General features: G+C 40.2%; 1 protein-coding gene across 1 annotated transcript in view; it reads left to right on the top strand.

Moving 5' to 3' along the window:
* Positions 1 to 19,738, top strand: part of rxfp1 (relaxin family peptide receptor 1) — a 131,055-nt gene that overhangs the window by 9,688 nt on the left and 101,629 nt on the right. The window lies entirely within an intron of this gene.

Here is a 19,738-nt window from a genome sequence, read left to right as displayed (position 1 = left end):
CCTCTCAATCCAGGCAACCAACCTGGATTGAGTGTGTGTTTTTGTGTGTGTGAGCAGCTTTTGTGTGTGTGAGCAGCTGCACATGAATAAGCTGTAAGCAGCCAGCCAGCATAATAGCATTGCAATAGCATTGCAATAGTCTATCCTTGAGATGACAAAACATTAATTTCTCGGCATCTGGTAAGGATAATGACTTCCTTATCTTTGAAATGTTCCTTAAATGGTAAAATTAAGTTTTGGTGATCTGTTTTATGTGATTACTTAGTGCTAGGTCCTGGTCAATTATAACTCCCAGGTTTTTAACACTTGTGGATGAGGTCAGTGGAAGATCACTATATGTAGCCTGTTATGTGGATAGGATAACCCTCATCTTTTTGGAACCTAAAATCATGACTTCTGTTTTATCTGAGTTCAAAAGCAGGAAATTATTCGTCATCCATGTCTTTATATCTCTTATACATGTGTCAAGTTTAAGTTAGGCTAATGGGGTTAATTCATCAGGTTTCATGGAGAGGTATACAGTTATGTATCATCTGCTAAACAACAGGGGCCCCAGTACTGAGCCTTGAGACACTTTTACCATAATCTGGATAGATGGTTTATTATGGACCTGTACAAATTGTTGACGGTTAGGAAGGTATGATCTAAACCAAGCGAGTGCTGAGTCTTTGATGCCTATCAAATTTTCAAGCCTCAAGTAGTATGTCATGGTCTATGGTGTCTATGGTGTTTTTTGAGGGAGGGCTTAATAACAGATGTCTTAAACAACTGCGGTACATGCCCTGATAGAATTATTTATAATCTAGAACAAAACATTATCCAGGAAGGGGAGACCAGTCTTAAGAAGGTGAGTACAAATATGGTTTAGTAGACTAGTTGTAGATTTTGATGAGGAAATTGTGGAGGTGAGATCTAATATGTTGTGTATATGTAACTGAATTAAATGTTGTTTGAGGTCTCATCTGTGATTATGTGATTTTGCTATCTTTCAGCAATGGAGTATGTGTATTTGGTGAAACTGATTGGTTATTGATCTTATCTCTAATTGTTTGACATACAATCATAATACTGACATACAATCAAACTGTTGAAAATAAGAAAATAACTGTTTTGTGAACTTTATTCAACATAGCCAGTGATTAAGGTGAAATTTATGGTGTTAATTATAGTGAAATATACAATTTCACAAAAAATAGGGTTAAAACAGGTAAAACAAATGGAGACATACTTTTTCTCCATGTTCAATGACCTCTAAAGACAGTCCAACCACTTTCCAAAAATTAACATTTCAATCCCACAGAAACACATACGTAGGCCCCCTGACTATTTACCTCGGGAAAGCCACCTTGCCTCGCTGTGAAACAGTACAGCCTTTTGGTCAGCTACCATCTCTTTGCAAAGTGCGGAGAATAGCAACGTTCAACATCTCATGTAGGTCGGGACTAACTAAGCTGCCTTGACACGAGCGCTTCCCTGTGACAACAACAAAGTGCGCCCATTGCGCATCGGGTGCTACCTGGGTCCAGGCTACAGATAAAAAAATAAATAAAAAACTCCTGTTTTTCATGACAGTTCGCGCCCCACCTGGCATGTCTCTGTCACGACCCACAGTTTGAGAAACGCTGGTTTACAGGAAGTTATTCATCTAGGAAACCAAATCAGGTTTAAACCTGATATCATAAATACCATTATTTGCCATTATTTATTAATACCATTATCAACACACACACACACACACACACACACACACACACACACACACACACACACACACACACACACACACTCATTCACACATCCATGTGCGTGCTAGGTGAAGACAGAGGACATGACTACACACACACACACACATAGGGCTTGTGCTGTGTGGAGCATTGCTGAACACCTATGTTAATACTACACCTTGGCACTCCTGCTGTGTGTTGTTAATGGGTTTGACTTTAATTAAAGCAGCATGCAGAGTTTCCCACTGTGGTAGCCTACTTCATGTACATCATAATAGCCTAATAATTATAGACTTACTTTCTGGGGATGTGCCATATCGTGTCGTATAAGGTATACCGGGATAATTCTTCTTTATTGTAAGAATTTGTCACAATATTGATGATATTATGGTATGACAATATTGTTCCTTTGCTGTGTGTGCATTGTGCATATTTTAGTACATGAGAGTAATACTTGAACAGACTGCTGGGAGGTGCTGTGTTATGTAGAAGAATCTAGAGTCTAGCGTGCCTTTGCGTGGAAACTGTTATAATTATCTATTTAGATATATGGCAATGTGATGGGTTAACTTTTGATATTACAATTAAATACTGATACTTAAGCATTATAGTACATTAATATTTTCACTAATGCATCATTAGGTAATATACAGATTATTTAGGTATGATTTTTACGCAGTGGCGTAGTCAGAATTTTTCAACAGGGTGGACTTTTGAGAAGTAGGAAGAAGTGGGCCACTATTGTTCACATTCAAATTTCTGCCAATCATCCATTGTTGAGAGAAGGTGCGCGTGCTATTAGCCAGGGTCCGGAGGATTCTCCCCCTGTCGTTTGCCTGACTGACGTGAACATTGTCTAGGCCTACCTGCAATAGGCAATCACTTCACTACTTAATAATACCCCTCATGAAGAAATATCACGTCAACAATGAAGTGAACTTATGAAATTATGCGGATGGGTTATGCAGATCATCCCCCTCATTTCTCCAGTGGCTCAGTGTCACTTGCACAGATGTGCGCACACATTGAATAAGCACTCACATCACTACCCCACAATTGTAGGCTGTGACTCTTTATTTGATCACACTAAATCAAGAAATATTTTCTAATCTGAAAAACGTTAAGTTTATTTTTCTTTCAGCAAACGACTTGTGACTTTTGTGTCTGTAACAGTGAAAATGAAGGAAGCTTTAAAGGAGGTGAATGATGGGGAAGGACACAATACTGTATATGTTGTCAACCTCAGCTCATTTTCTTCATTAATCCGCTCGTTGCACGCTCTAAAAATCACCAAACAAATTTGCCCTAGTAATCAAAATAGCTTCAAGCGCGTCCTTTGTTTGAACCCATAGCACTTGTCTATAAATTTAGGACCTGCTGTGTCCTGTATGTGGCAGATTCGCTCAAAAACACCACTCTGCCAACGTGTGGACCTTGAGCCACTGCAACAAAGACTCCTGTCCTGGGCAGCACACTATCATCTCCTCGCAGTCACTGCTCACATCAGAGCTCTGAGGCCCCGAGGTATCTGTTGGCTTTAAAGGAGTCAACTGTGAGTGACTAGCTTAGTGGGCAGTCGTCAGCACAACACAAACATTTGTTTGGACAGATGAGCTGAGGGCACTCTCTCTCCACTGTGCCCACCTAAGGAAAGGGACATTGGTGTGGCCATGTGAAGCCGCCTTAGAAAAGGGACATTGGTGTGGTCACGTGAAGCCGCCTCAGGAAAGGGACATTGGTGTGGCCATGTGGAGCCGCCTGAGGCGGCAACATCACAGAGGTGGAGGGACGGAAGACCACATCTGTTCCGACACTGATCTGAGGCCACAAAAGAGGGAGGCAAGAGGTTGAATTTGAAATAAAAGGGTTTTTTGTGTGTTTTAATTTAACTAAATTACTAACAAAGACATGTGAGATCAAAGGCAGTTATCATTATCACAAGTGCAAGAATGTTGTGTGGAGTGAAATGTGGTGGGTGCTGTGTTGTTTGTGTCAAAGTCCAAGGTAATGGCCCTCCATCACAAGAGGAAGAGGCCCTGATGAGACACTGGAGCAGATAAACAGCTATAAATCAGAAAGGTCAGAAAAGAAGTGGAAGGCCTAGTGAACTGTAACATTAAGACTACTGGAGAGAGGGATCCAGGACTAACTGGCCTTGAATAAAAGACTTGACTCACAGTTGTCATTGGATACAGATCTTAAAAAGGATGTATTGTTTATACGGAAATTAAAGTTATAAAACAAACAAACTCCTGAAAATATACAATTGCCTACAGTAATCTGCAGCATCCTCAACATATCAATCTGGCATGAGAGGCTTGAGTAATTAGCAGAGGATTGATTGATTTAGTCATCCCCAATGGGAAATTGTGGTTTACAGCAGCTAGCACAAGTTTTAAAGGTTTTAAATGTAAACTGTGCATTATCTGTCAGAATCTGATTCTCCTCTCCCGGCACAGAGAAGAGTCATTGTAAATTGTTACGGCAGTGGGCAAGAATGACTTTCTGTTGTGGTCCTTATTACTGTGGACTGGAAGGAGCCTCCAGCGGAAACACTCAGGGGGTCGTTTCTAGAAAAGTTAGCAACGACGTTGCTCAACCACCATGGTACGACGCAACTTGCGACTAAACAACGACACTGTTACACCTGTTTCCAGAAAGCATCGTACCTGTGTCGCAATTTGCTAACTCCGACGTTCGAACACCATAGTTCCAACAATGTTGTTGATGATGCAGCGATACATATCATTGGTGGAAACAGTGGCAACGTGTAATACCCCATCCCCTAGAAATGTTCTGTCACGGCCTATGTCGACATGTTTCTAATCTAAACCGAGTGATTAATGCTGGTATTGTCATTGGCATCAGCCAAAACCTAAACCTATTGCAAGCATATAAAACAGTTAACTTAAGCAGACCAATATGAGTCATTATTTGTGTTAAATATCTGTGTCGGAAAAAATATATAGCCTGGACAAATATCTGGGTATCCCATAGGTTATCAACTGTCTCGTGGCTTAACGACTTATTATCCCAACGTTGTAGGTTCGATGTTCTTATGATGTGAGATTGTCCTCTTGCTTCTCGCTACCTGCAGGTGAACTAGTGTGACACGTAGATTCAATTGTTTTTGACTGATGTCTTGTACCTATGGTCTCTCGATGTAGAGTAAGTATATACATAAATATGTATGGTCAAAACCTATTGTTGTGTCTCGTAGGCCTACTCTTACTCAGAGGTGAAAAGAAGAGATAGGATGCGAACTCCGGCGTAGTGCGTAGTGCACTGACGCGCTGCCGTTAAGCCACGAGACAATTAAAAACATATGCGATACCCAGACATTCGTCCAGGCTATATATTTTTTCCAACATAGATATTTAACACAAATAATGACACATATTGGTCGGCTTCAGTAAAATGTTTTATATACTTGCAATAGGTTTAGGTTTTTGCAGATGACGATGACAATGCCAGCATTAATCACTCGGTTTAAATTAGAAAAATGTCAACAGGCCGTGGCAGAGAATTTCTAGGGGGTCGCTGCATCATCAACAACGTTGTTGGAACTACAACGGAGGTAGCGAATTGCGACACAGGTACGATGCTTTCTGGAAACAGGTGAAACAATGTCGTTGTTTGGTCGCAAGTTGCGTCGTACCATGGTGGTTGAGCAACGTCGTTGCTAACTTTTCTAGAAACGACCCCCTGAGCAGTTTGTGCAACATCGTTCTCTCAACAATCAAGGGGCTCCTGCATGGTTTTTTGGTGTCACTGAGATTTGGCCATCTAATGTAGTAACACTGAAGAACTTTATAGAGATCCCTTGTCTGTACACAGACACACCTGAGCATTGCACTGATCCAGCTATGTTCACATGGTATTAAAGACCACTTCTGGTGAAAGTCAAGTTTTTAACCTTGTTAACATGTCCGTATGATGACATTTTACAATACATACAGTTTCATGAGCAGAACAAGCCGTCACTTTCATGGCAGAGGATTTCTGCTTTGGATCTATGTTTCTGCCAACTGGAGGTGGGAGAATTCTTCATAAAAACAAGCTATCTACTGTGTCCACTGCAGCAACCAGTAGCAGGGAACAGTATGTGAGGCCAGATAGTGTAACGCTATGTCTAGGCCATTTTAAGACAATTTTGTTTTTATAAAACAACTTCTGAATATATACTTTAGTGGATGAGATTTAGTGGTGTAACGAACTGCTGGAGTGTGTCTAAATTAGCAAAATGATTTTACCTAGAATTTAAATTAGCTTTAGGTAATTCAGTTGTGTCTGAGTCGACTCTTCTAAACCATGATACAGATTAACCCAGAGGCACCATCCACTCAACATGTTTGGATTATAGACTGCCTAGTACAAGAGTGGTTACAGTGACATTTTATAACACAACTCATGTAGCTTTGAATCAACGAAAAGTAAATGGACCAGTTAATTATATCAAATCAAGTGTGCCAAAAAAGCTTCACTCTTGGTTTTTAAGTAGGTTAAATATTTTTAAAAAGAAGATTTTGGGATATTAGATCACTGATTTGGCCTTTTCGTTAATATTGCAGGTGCTGTATCTGTGTGTGTGTGCACGTATGTGTGTGTGTGTGTGTTGTTTTTGTTATAGTGCCTGCCCACTGCTGTAAGTGCAGTGCAGCTTGGGAAAAAGGGATGAAATCCAATTTCCGGGACCAGCTCAACATCCTTGCGCTTATCTCGTCCTTATCAGAATCCTCACTGTCAACAAGCACTCAAATGTGTCCTCATAAACTCCTAACTCAATACTTGTGTAGGGTATGGCAAACTTTTTCTTCATTCATTCAATTACTTTTTCTTCATTCATTTTCAACTCATGCCTCTCAACCCATGCCTCTCCCTACTTTCTAGTGAATCTTTTAGGGACATTAATTACAGTTATCTCGGTGGCCATCTTCTATTTTTAAGATGCCTTTACGATTTTATGCCTCATCAGGCCATACCAGGCCATCAGCTTTAAAATGGGCCTTGTCAACCACCTTTGTGATAAGAAGTGACAGTAGATGTCTTTTTAAAAAATCTCTCTTCATTTTTCTTTCTACTTTGTGTGGTTAATGATCCTTAGTCATTCCTTATCCATCTTATCCACCATTTTTGGGGAATATACAGTATATCCTCTCTAATTTAATGAACACAGGAAAATATTTATTGAAAATATACTGAAATGCTACTGTAGATCATTTTGTTGTGCCATAGTAGTTTTATATGCTGATGTTATCAACTCCTCATTTGTAAAATAAATGAGCTATCTGTCAATGTTAAAATAAATGAGCTATCTGTCAATGTTAAACAGATACATGTGGCAGCATGCTTCACACAGGCTGCACAGATAAGAGAGAAACAGCTGTGGTCTCTCTTAATGCTCTTCGATCCCTGTGTGTGTGTGTGTGTGTCATCGCTGGAGGAGAGGAAGAGATGGGTGATTTATTATTTAAGCCACTGTTCCCTCATCTGCTGCAATGTGTGTGTGTGTGTGTGTGTGTAGGTGTTTTGGAGTGTGTGTTCAGTGCCATTGGAGATGTGTGAACCCAGCACCATCCCTCATCTTTGTCTGGCGGTTTCAGGTTAAATCTTTCTATCTCTCCTGAGCTCTTTTTTGGACTGACTCTCCATCTCTGCCTTCTGTCCCCCTCTTCCTCTCTTTCATATTTGCCTCCCTCTCCTTCTCTCTCTCTCTCATTCTCATTCTCTCTCTCTCTTTCTCTCTGTATATAGATAGATGATAGATAGATACAGTAGCATTCCTAAACAGCAACGATAGTCTGTAGAGTAGCCTTACCTTTGATGAAGGGATTTCCTTAATGTTAAATAATAATTTGGCCCTTGCTGCTAAAACGATGAATAAATTATTAGCCAATGATTTTGTTCATATTCACTCAGACTTGTGGCATTTTAGGTTTCTGCATTAGGTCTACTGTTGGAACAAAATAAGCCCAGAGAGTTCATTGATTTGTAGGCCTATTTTATTCTTGTAGGGTAGGCTAGGCCTATATGAGAAAAGGCCAAGAGTGTCTTAAGCACTGTTTTATTTTATTTCGGTATTGTCTTACCTCAACAAGGCTACAGCTCCATGAAAACAATCAGATATAACTCTATAAAATCTGTAAAGTCTATAAAAATGTATTTTTATGTTGTATTTGGCTGCTGTGCTTGACTGAAATGTAGACTATTCTTTTTTTCATTTCAATACAGTATATGAAACAAACCTCAGTTTAGATAATCATATTCACACATTTTGTTGCCTAATTGACAACCGTGACCATGATAATTGATAATATAAAATGATGTGCACCTTGAGCAAATTATAAAAAATCTTTCAGAATGCTTTCCATTCTTGAACTGCATCGAATCGCATCGCATCGAATCGTGCTGAATCGTTTTTTATAAACATGTATCTTTTCTTGTATCGAATCGTGCCCATGTGTCTAGATGCGAATTGTATCGTCTTTTACATGAGAGATTCACACCCCTAGTAATTATGATCATGCTACAGTAAATGGATTGGACAGCTCCATTTACTGTCACACCTGCACTTCATATACAGACATACGTTCATCAGACACACAGACCCCAGATGCTGCCCCCCTCCCCTCCCCTCCCCCCCTCCATCATCACTGCTGATCAGGCTATCGCACCTCTCCCCCACATGGTGACCACGAGTAGTGCGGCAACAATGGCTTCAGCCAACAGCCATCAGTCTCTAGCCACACGACAACCCTCTCAGAAGCACCCCTCCTCCTCCTCACCCTCCACTCCCCTCATCCTGATCAAGTAAGTTATCTTTTAAAAAAACTTCATCCTCGGAAGGCAACCGGGCCTGACAGACTGTGTCCAAGGCTGCTCAAGGCCTGTGCTGCTGAACTGGGGGAGCCACTGAAGCACATCTTCAACTGGAGTCTACGTCTCGGACAAGTTCCAACACTGTGGAAGACATCATGTCTCACCCCCGTCCCCAAGAAACCACACCCCAGTGAGCTTAATGACTTCAGGCCTGTCGCTCTAACATCACATGTGATGAAAACAATGGAGCGACTGGTCTTAGGTATGCTCCGACCCCAGGTACGCCATGCACTAGACCCATTACAGTTTGCATACCAGGAGAAAGTGGGCGTGGACGATGGCATCACTTATCTTTTACACCAGGGGTCCCCAACCTTTTATGTACCATGGACCGGCTTGATTCCTATTTTTTTTTCACGGACCGGCGGGGGGGGTGGATCGGGGGTTCCATGTTCCATATGTGTTGTGCATGCATTACTTGAAAAGAACTAGCTCCAGTTATGTATGAACAGTGAAGGTAACGATCTCTTGTGAAAAACGTGAACTTGAAGAAGTGAAAATTGAACAATATGAACTATGAATATTGAACAACTTGAAGCTAAAGTGTGAACATGCTTAACAAAATATGGGAACAAAACATGGGAACTAAACGTACATTACGAATATAATCAGTGTGAGCCCTGCTTGTTTCCCTGCAACAAGAAGCTTCCATCTGGGGGTGATGGAAGACAGTGACACCCTCAGTGTGTTTAAAATGTCCAGTCGATTTCGCAATTTGGTCTTAGTTGCAGTCATTGCCGAAAACCCGGCCTCGCATAGATACGTGGTGGGAAACGTTTTCAGCGCTTTTACGGCTATCTCGGGATATTCTGCTTTGGTTTTGATCCAAAAACCCGCCAGAGAGGTTTCCTTATACACACTCTTAAGACCACCGTCATTTGCAATTTCGATCAACTGCTCTTCCTCCTGCGCTGACAAGTTAGGACTATTCGGGATATTGACAAATGGGTTGCGGACCCACTCATTGGTTTGCCGTGGATCTTTGGAGGATGGGAAGTAACGCTCAAACTCATTTGAAAGCGCAACAAGGTGATCGCGCACCAGCTGCGAGAGAAAGGGCCCTGCCTCAGTCTCTCCCAAAACCCCCACTACTGTTTGGAACATATCAAATACACCCCGGTCCACTCGTCGTCCCCACAAATCAAGCTTGCTTTAAATGCAGCGACTTTATCTGCCAGTTTAAAGACAGTCGTCATTCTCCCCTAGAGTGACAGGTTGAGGTCATTAAGCAACCCGAATATGTCACACAGGTAAGCGAGTTTTGACACCCAGTCCTCATCACTAAAATGTGCAGCTAACGGTGACTTTTTTTCTGTAAGAAATCTCTGCAGCGGCTCTCGCAACTCAAACACTCTGGCCAGTGACCTGCTAAAGATGCTTGTTTTTTGTTGCTCATTCTAGCAGTTTAGCTAACTTCGTGTGACACTACCGTTCGCCAAGAACTGATCAAGTGAAGTGAGCTGACCTGAGGCTGCGCAGCGCTGAAGGCAATATGTAAAAGTGTTTAAGGCGGGACAGACAGACGTAAGAAAATAGACCTTGCAAAATGCAAACATGCGTGCAATCAAACAACTGCATATAGACCTATGCCATGTAAAAACGTGACATTATTGCGAATTAAATTTAGTTTAGTTCGCATGCATTTTTTTTAAACTCATGTCGTAGGCTATGGCCCGGTTAGGAATGTCCTGCGGCCCGGTACCGGGCCACGGCCCAGTGGTTGGGGACCGCTGTTTTACACAGGACACATTCTCACCTAGACAAGGGGAAAAGTGCTGTGAGAATCATGTTCTTTGATTTCTCAAGTGCTTTTAACACCATCCAACACCTCAGACTGGGAGACAAGCTCTTGCAGATGGGTGTGGACGCTCACCTGGTAACCTGGATTACAGATTACCTGACCGAGCGACCACAGTTCGTCAGACTGAAGAACTGCCTCTCTGACACTGTGATCAGCAGCACCGGAGCGCCACAGGGAACTGTGCTCTTTCCAGTCCTGTTCATCCTGTACACATCTGACTTCTGCTACAACACCGAGTCATGCCATATGCAGAAGTTTTCTGATGATACTGCAATTGTGGGGTGTATCAGGGAAGAGCAAGAGGAGGAGTACAGAAGCCTGGTGGAGGACTTTGTGCAGTGGTGCAAACTCAATCACCTTCAACTCAACACTTCAAAGACCAAGGAGATGGTGGTGGATTTCCGCAGGTCTAAGCCCGCTCTGCTACCAGTCTCCATTGATGGGGTCAATGTGGAGGTGGTAAGCACCTACAAGTATCTGGGTCTCCACCTGGACAATAAACTGGACTGGTCAGCCAACACTGATGCACTCTACAAGAAAGGACAGAGCAGGCTGTACTTCCTGAGGAGGCTGCGGTCCTTCAATGTGAGCAGCAAGCTCCTCAGGATGTTCTACCAGTCTGTTGTGGCCAGCGCCCTCTTCTATGCAGTGGTATGCTGGGGAGGAAGCACAAAGAAGAAGGATGCTGGGCGACTTGACAGGCTGGTAAGGAAGGCTGGCTCTGGAGGGAGCTGAACTGGAGTGCATCACTTCAATATCTGACAAAAGGACCCTAAACAAACTGATCAACATCTTGGACAATGATTGTCATCCACTCTACAGCACTATCAAAAAGCAAAAGAGCTTGATCAGCTGGAGACTTCGCTCACTGCCATACACAACTGAAAGGCTGAGGAAGTCATTTGTTCCTAGGGCCATTGAACTGTTCAATGCCTCACTAAAGGGAAGAGAGATAGACTTCTCTGCTTAGTCCGTCTGCCTCTCCACCCTCTCCATGTTTGAGTACCGACTGCCCCCTACTGCTTTACTACTGTTTTACTACTGTTTTACTGCTGTTTTACTAATGTACACAGCCTAATGTTTTTCACTACTGTTTTACTGCTACACTGTTTTTCATGCTATATTAGCACACATGATCAATGGCTGCAGTCAGGCTTCTGCTACAATACTGAATGAATGAATGGCTATAACCCTATTACCTCACCCTGTTCTTGCACTGAAATAGTTTTTTACTCTACCTTGTCTACATTATACTTTACTCTCCTATTTGTCCATATCATTTATGCTGGTCTCTAGACCTTACTCTTGCACTGTTGGACTAATGTTGGACTACTTTTTGCACCTTCACCATGACACTCACTCTCTTGAGCACCTTGCCATGCACACATAACTAAAGGACTATGGTTGGACTACTTTTTGCACCTTCACCATGACACTCACTCCCTTTAGCACATTACCAGTCCCGGCCCTGTCACTACAAGCGTCTTATGCTTGATCACCCTCAAGCACATTGGACTTTCTTAATTTAATTTATATAGTGTATTTAGTATTTAGTTTTGTTAGTTTTCTTATCTTTCTTATCTTGTACTGTCTTTATTGTACAGTGGAGTTTAGTTATAGTTTATACTTATGCTATACTTATGTTTACCATTTCTGCTGTAAGTGCATGTTGTGTGTGATGTCTGTATGCTACTGAGACCCTTGAATTTCCCCAAGGGGATCAATAAAGTATCTATCTACTGTATAAGTGCTTAATTTCGCGCTGGATTTCGAAAAACAAAAGCCGACCGAGTGCAAGTTGTCACATGGTTAAGTTGCAATAGATGTATGGGTAATGAGGTCATTTGACAACTTTGGGCAATGAATGTAACCAAAAACGAACTGCATTACCCACAATTCCGTGCCACGTATAGTTTCAAAACCGGAAGTGGGATGAACGCGCTGCTTGGAACGTAAATGAGTCTGAGCGAGCAGAAAAGGTTGTGCACCGATTCATAACAAGTAAATCGATATAACGACCGGTTCATTTCAGTTTTTTTCCGATACGGGGCTTCACGTATCGATGTAGCCGTATCTTACACGTTAAAAACGGATACCGATACGTATCGGTTAATCTTTACACCCCTAATAATTACCCTTATTTTATGATTTGTCAGGAAAGCTATGAGACTTACTAATAGATAAAATTTGGAGGCCTTAGACACATTTACTGTTATTACATTTTACATTTTACATACAAATTATACAATGAGTATTATTTCCAAAAAGCAGCCTATTCTTCACTTTTGGAATGAAATTAAAGTGCTCTTTATTCCATCAGGCATAATTTTGTGCTAATATATTTCAGAAGTTCTTAAAGGCGCTCTAAGCGATCTTGGGTAACGTCACTTCTGTTGACATTCAAACAAAACAGAGCTAGCTCGCTACTCCCTCCAACTCCCTTCCGTGCAGTAGAAACTCTCCTAAACGCGCATCTTGTCGATGATTTGCTGGAACAGTATGTTATGTTTTTAAGGTCCAGGTTGGATCAAGTTGTTTCCAAGTTGTTCACAGAGACCGTGTCTTTTACAGCGTATTCAGGCCACAGGCAGCTAGTGGATGGTGAGACACAAACATGTGACAAACATTTTTGTGTCATGTTTGTGACAAAAAAATGTTTTAGCTGAGAAACCGCGTAACATTGCTTAGAGCACCTTTAACTAATATTAAGAAGCATGGTATGAAGTGTACTGTGGCTGTTTTGGCCAGTGTCAGAGATTACCAAGGAGTTACAGTGCAGACATGACTGTAAAATATGTATTCAGCTAGTCACAGGAATGGAAAGGAATGTGGTAGACCAAAAAGTGGAATTTCTTGCCTGATTTGCTGGTATTGTTGGCAGAGACAAGAATATAGTGTGCACCAAAAGGCCTGTTATCAGAGCCCCATGAGGACTCTGGCTCATTGTCCAGTGTGGTTCTGAGCTTCCAGTAAATGCCTCAGACTATGTTAGACAGAGTTGTCGCTGGCATGCGGCGTTCTGTTTCGTTGGGATGTCTGGCATCTGCTCTGTCTCTTATCCATCTGGATGACTGGTTTGCGAGCACCCTGTCATCTTTCCCCAAATGTGCTCTGGCTGTTGACTGGAGGAAAGCGCTCCCTAACTCAGACACATGCAACCACCCTCCTGGCTTTGAGGTATGCTGCAGTGGTACTGTCTGCCAGGACAGCAGTGATCCCAAACACACACTGAAGTTAGGCCAGGCCTGCTTTGAATACATGCAAGAGGGAGAAATGCAAACTTACTTGGTTTTCCTGCTGAAGGCCATTCAACATATTTGAGATTATTAACGGAAGACGTACCAGGAATGCTGCGACAGCATATGCTCATTTCAAAGCAGTTCGTATTGATTAGATATGTATGCAGAATCTGGAATAAAATTATGTTTTTGCTTTGGTTAACACCAACAAGCTGTTTTCACTTGCTTTACTGAAAAAAAGAAAGAAAAAAATGTGGCTTAGCTCTGCCATCTCTTCCGCCTAGAAAAAAAGCATCTGAAATACAAAGCCATGTTGGTAAAGGACCCCACTCACATTAATTCTAGTAGAAGTGTATGTAGGTGGATATTTTGGCCTGAGTCTGAAGATTTATATTGATCTTACATTTATATTGTAGCTGAGGTGTGCAGTGAGGTGTGACTTGTTCAGCTGAAGACCTTCTATGACTTCTAGCTGATTGCCCAACATTGATGTGCAGTATTACAGAGGGCCCTGCATCACCTCCACTTGTTTGGGATTTTTACATTTTTAGCTCGCTTGCTCGCTCTGTCTTTATCTCTCTTCCACACACACGCACACACACACACACACAGTGAAAAAAAGATGTGCAAAAAAAATGCAATCAACATATCTTCTATGTTCCCCCTGTATGGTGCAGGTAATTGTGTTGTGTTGATTACAGTTTTTCTGAACTGCTAAAACACAATTTATGAAACCTTGCTCCATTTTCTTTTTAAAAAATGTACTTCTACCCGAGAACTATGTTTTGAACAATATGTTTTCTTTTTTTTGTTGTATTTACTGACTGCTTGATACTGTATAGAATTTTGATCGCTTTGTTTATGATTTGATAGGAGTGCTTGGTTTTGATCACAGGTAAAACTGTTTTGAGGCAAAAGTTTGATTTTGCAAGAGGAGTCAGGTTTTGTAAAAAGTGCTTGAAGATGAGGTTTTTCTATTTAATGTTTTAAGAAAATGGAGCAAGGTTTCAGAAATTGTGTTTTAGCAATTGAGAAAAACTGTAATCGTTGCCACTTATGTTTACCAGTATGGATTACATGTGAATTAGAGTGCAGAATGTGTTTTGAGAATGAGAATGAGTTAAGAGTTTTTTTCTGAAAAGTGTAAGTGAGATCTGCAAATTGTTTAAGGTATTGACAACAGACTAAACAATTGTCTAAATTAATTCAGGCAACTGAGAACTTTGTTCAGCCAATGGGTTTTAGTGTTTTAGCAATTGAGAAAAACTGTAAGTAATATGACACAAGTGGGAGTGGGGATGGTAAAGGATTCGCGCGGCTGTAATTTGGCTTTAACATCCCTGCGACCACGAGTGTCATATTGCTTTTATACAACAGTTCTGTTATCAACTAATTTAATTATTTCTGATCGTTCATCCTCCGCCCACACAAATAGTTGTAATCTTTAGCCTTTTTGTTTACCGTCTCCAAGCAACGTGACACCATTCGAGACGTGCATTGCTTGAAAGTGAACTCGAAAAACAATATCCAAAATGGCGGAGCCAACTCGAACATGGCAGTAGATCAAATAAGTTCAGCGTTTTTGCCCTCATATTTTGTAATACCTAGCGAGAAACTATCACTATTAAATCTAAAAACCCAGATTTTGTGACCAAAAATTACGTCTGAGCTCATTTACGACCGATCTGCCAGCCACCTACTTTGCGTTTTTCTCACTCCAAGGTGACGTTATGAAATAGTTTCTCTCTCGCTATGAATGAATGGAATGTTTATGTTGGCAATTCAATGCAATATGCTGAGTGATAACTAGTGACCTAGTATCGTCACTCATGATGACTCATAGAATGCCTCTCGTCCAACCAAAAAATACAACCCAAACAGAAAAAGTTGGGACGTTTTGTAAAATGCAAATAAAAACAGAATGTGATAATATACAAATCTCTTAAACCCATATTTAGCAGAAAAAAGGACATCGAAACCATATCAAATGTTGAAAATTAATATTTGGACTTTTTTGGAAAATTGTGAATTTGATGCCAACAACATGTTTCAAAAAAAGTTGGGACAGGAGCATGTTTACCACTGCTGCTTCAATTAATTAATTAATCTTCCTTTAACAAAATTATGTAAATGTTTAGGAACTGAGGAGACCATTTGCTAAAGTTTTGAGAAATAAATGTTGTCCCATTATTGCCCAATACAGGATTTCAGTTGCTCAACAGTATGGGTATTTCCTTAGTCATGGTTTTCATTCCATTATGCACCTAATTTAAGAAAATTTGGACTGCAGACAGGTCTTTTTAGCACCTGGACTCTTCCTCTATGGAGAAATAGCCTACTATTTAAATTAGGGCTGGGCAATAAAACGATAGCGATATGTTTCACAATAGACATGTAATCGATATCAATAAAAAATGCGTTTGAGATTTAGAATTAAGCAATATAGCATGAGTGAGAGTGGGATTGGTCATGGATATTCCCACGGGTGTTGTTTGGCCGTAGCCAGTGGCGAGTGGCGCAGGCAACAACAGCCGTCGGAATATCCATGACCAATCCCACGATCACGATATATATATATATATATATGCTATATGCTATATATGCACGATAGCTTTTATACAACAATTCTACCACAAACTAAATAATCTGAAAACACCCCATTATTGTTTAAAAATGTTAATTTCTACATCGTTCTTACGCATCAAAAAATAGTTCCCTTTTCAATAGACAGCATCTTGGTTGCTAGGTAACCAACATTCCAGATCCCTCGTTACAGGTCTTTGTGGTTTATGTGTCTTCTTGAAAGAAATGTTGAAAGTTGGGCTGAAATCACATTCATATCTAGCTTTGCTGCATACTGTACATGTTACAAGGACACTGGGCCATGTCATGCAAGAGACATGGTACTGCAAAAAAACGGAAACATAGCCTACATTGCAGAACCACTGAATAAATGTTACACTACTGTGCACAGCCTGACGTTAGTTATCTACAAGTCTTCTCCAAGTGACAATCATGGTTATGGTTATGGATTTGGCAGACGCCTTTCTCCAAAGCGACACATAAATACAAAACAACATAATATTTAAAATTGAACAGGGAACAGATTAGAATGTTAGTCAAATATAATAAGGGGAATAGTAATAATAAAGAACAATATCAATTCAATCAATAGCCTAATAAAAATAAGCAATGAAAATGAGGGGAAAGGCAATAATAAAACAATAATGTCCATTCAATCAATAATATAAAAACAATGACATGGTAAGACTACAATTAAGGAGAATATCAATAATAAACAATAATGTCAAATTAATTAACAGCCTAATGAAAATAAAACAATATTATACAAACCATAACACATAAGCGCTTAAAAAGTACATGTTGAATAGGAATGTCTTTAGACCCCTCTTAAACGACCCAAAACTGCCACATATTATAATCAATACTAATAATAATTACAATCATATTATACACAATGCTGGCAATGCTGAGAACAATTAGCATCCTTGTTTATCTTACTTACATTGAGTTGACTGTAACTTAATCCACAGATCTGGTGAAGCACTGTTTCGTTATGGATTGCTAAAGAGTAACCCATTGCTTAAAATAGAGAGCTGGGATGAGAACATTGTGTCAAATCTTCACATTGTATCGCGGAGTGATTTATTATTAGCTATGCAAAGTCTGAGTTGAAATGTCCAGGGATATTCCAACTCATGGAACGTCTCTTGGCCAATCAAATAAATAGTTCCAAGGCCCCAGCTGTGGCACAACTGGCTGGGGCACCTGCACCGTACGCCAGCGACCCGGGTTCGTTTCCCCATTCGCTTTCTGTCACTCTCCACTGTCCTATCAGTAAAGGCATCAAAAGCCCAAAAAATATCTAAAAAAAAAATTAAAAAAATAGTTCCACAGAACCCAATTGTTGTATAACATTCGATAACTAGAAAATGTAATTCCAGGGAATTACCATTGCATGTAAATGCAAAAAAGCTGCTGTTTATAACATATTACTTACAGTATAATTATTCAGATTACATAGACTTACAGTATTCTTGAAAACCACTTACTTGGTTAGATGTTAGCTTAGAGTATATGACAGCCAGTAAAAATAAATTGTTAATTCAATATTGATCAACATTCTTTGTTTTAATACAGCAGAATGATACTCAGAATACACTAATGAACACTTAACAACCAATGTACACTTGGTCAAAAAAAATCACTGTTGTTGAAACCAATTTTAAAGTTACCCAATAATGATTAGGGAGAAACCAGATGTCTACTGAATTTGCATTCTTACAGAACTTGATAATGCCAATCATATTATCCTCAGTGGTAATTCTGAACTGGCAGTAAGAGCTAGAGGTCTCAGTTAATTGTAATAGGTCACATTTGATGGTGATATAGACTGAAGAATAAGATTCAGCCCTTCAGATGATCAGTTTTAAACAGAACTTAGGTTAGAATCTTAATTTTCACACAGCTCAGGTCTAAAAACAGAGGTCTAACAGCACCACTAAGTTTCATAGATGTCACAGCACAGGTATGATTCAAATGTATGCATGCTTCATATAGTTGTCCATAGGCATAGTCCTCCTGTCACAAAATAATACTCAGAATGTCTCAGTGTAGATCTCAGATCTACGTCTCGGCATAGTTCAAGGGTATGTGCAGATATGTTGAGATATGGTCACATGTTTTTAAGGAATGAATGTAAGTGTTAATGTCAGCGATATATGGTTGGCAGGATGTGCACACAGACAGGTACACGTAATGTAATACACGGTCACCACCACACTGGTCTGGAACCTAAAAGACAAAAGCAAACAAGTTAGAGTTATACCAAAAACAAGGAATGTGTACAATTGTTCAATACAACTTAGATATTTAAGTGAGATTGTTGCACCATAAATCTGAAATGGTAGTTAAATATACTAGCCTATAGTATTTCATTGCAAGCGAAGCAACATTTTGTGTTTTATTAATTTCTGTTTAAGGATAGTTGATAGCCAAACAGTTTAAAGTAAACAGCTTAGAACACTTTGTAGGCAAAGGGTGTGTTGTTGCTGTTGATAATCATAAATTGAGTCTTAAGGATGGACCATTCTGATATTAAATATCTTGATAACCAACTACACTATAGCATACAGCTTGCTAGGTCTGTCATCCACATGTTTTCTACAGATAACGATGTAGGCCTACTCTAGGATGTACTACAACTGGGAAGCTTGATTCGTGTGCCAGGCTATGCTTTAATTTATAGGCCAGAATAATGCAGAAATGAGTAACGTTAGCCTAGGCCAACTAAACATACTCTGTAGCCTATGATGACAACACAAACGTTATACCTCAACTTCTATAGTGTGTTTTAACAATACTTTAGTTATATGGTCCGTTTCCAAACAGTATGGCTTTCATCAGGTCCCTTCCCACAGGTGTATTTAACCCTAACGTTAGAACTACCGAATCTGGCTACTTGTGACCTATCATTTCATACATAGTCTATAGTAGAATGCTACATAACATAGGCCTAATGTTTGACGACGACCTAAATGAGTCAAATACCAAAAATCGGACCTCTTACCTTGTCTGTAATTAGAGAAATGTGCCTCTGAAGGAGAGTTTTACGAGCAAGTAGCACGGCAGGCGATAAGACGATGACGTTCAGAACAGATTCACAGCTCCAGCTCCAGTGGTAGAAAGCGGTTGATTGTTTGCAGCTGCAGGTCACGTCATAATGCTAAAAGTTGCCGCCACGGCAGTCAATGTTAACTCTATGGGAGTTTATTGCTCTTTTATCGTAAATATCTCAAAAAGTATAACGTTCACAAATGTAAAAATTACATTGTACAATTGTCCGTTTCAAGACCTTTGTAGGAGTGTTTGAATGACGTCAAACGGTTCAGTGGTTTTAGTGTCATTAAACGTCAAATTTGGTCGGAAGAAGAATAATAAAAATAGACAACTAGAAAATATAATTCCAGGGAATTACCATTGCTTGTAAATGCAAAAAACCGCTGTGTATAACATTACTTACAGTGTGATTATTCAGATTACAACAGTATTCTTGAAAACCACTTACAGTACTT

The sequence above is a fragment of the Alosa sapidissima genome, chromosome 14 (assembly GCF_018492685.1).
Source record: "Alosa sapidissima isolate fAloSap1 chromosome 14, fAloSap1.pri, whole genome shotgun sequence".
NCBI lineage: Eukaryota > Metazoa > Chordata > Actinopteri > Clupeiformes > Clupeidae > Alosa > Alosa sapidissima.
The sequence above is the reverse complement of the archived record's forward strand: the minus strand, read 5'-3'. Positions and strand labels throughout refer to the sequence as shown.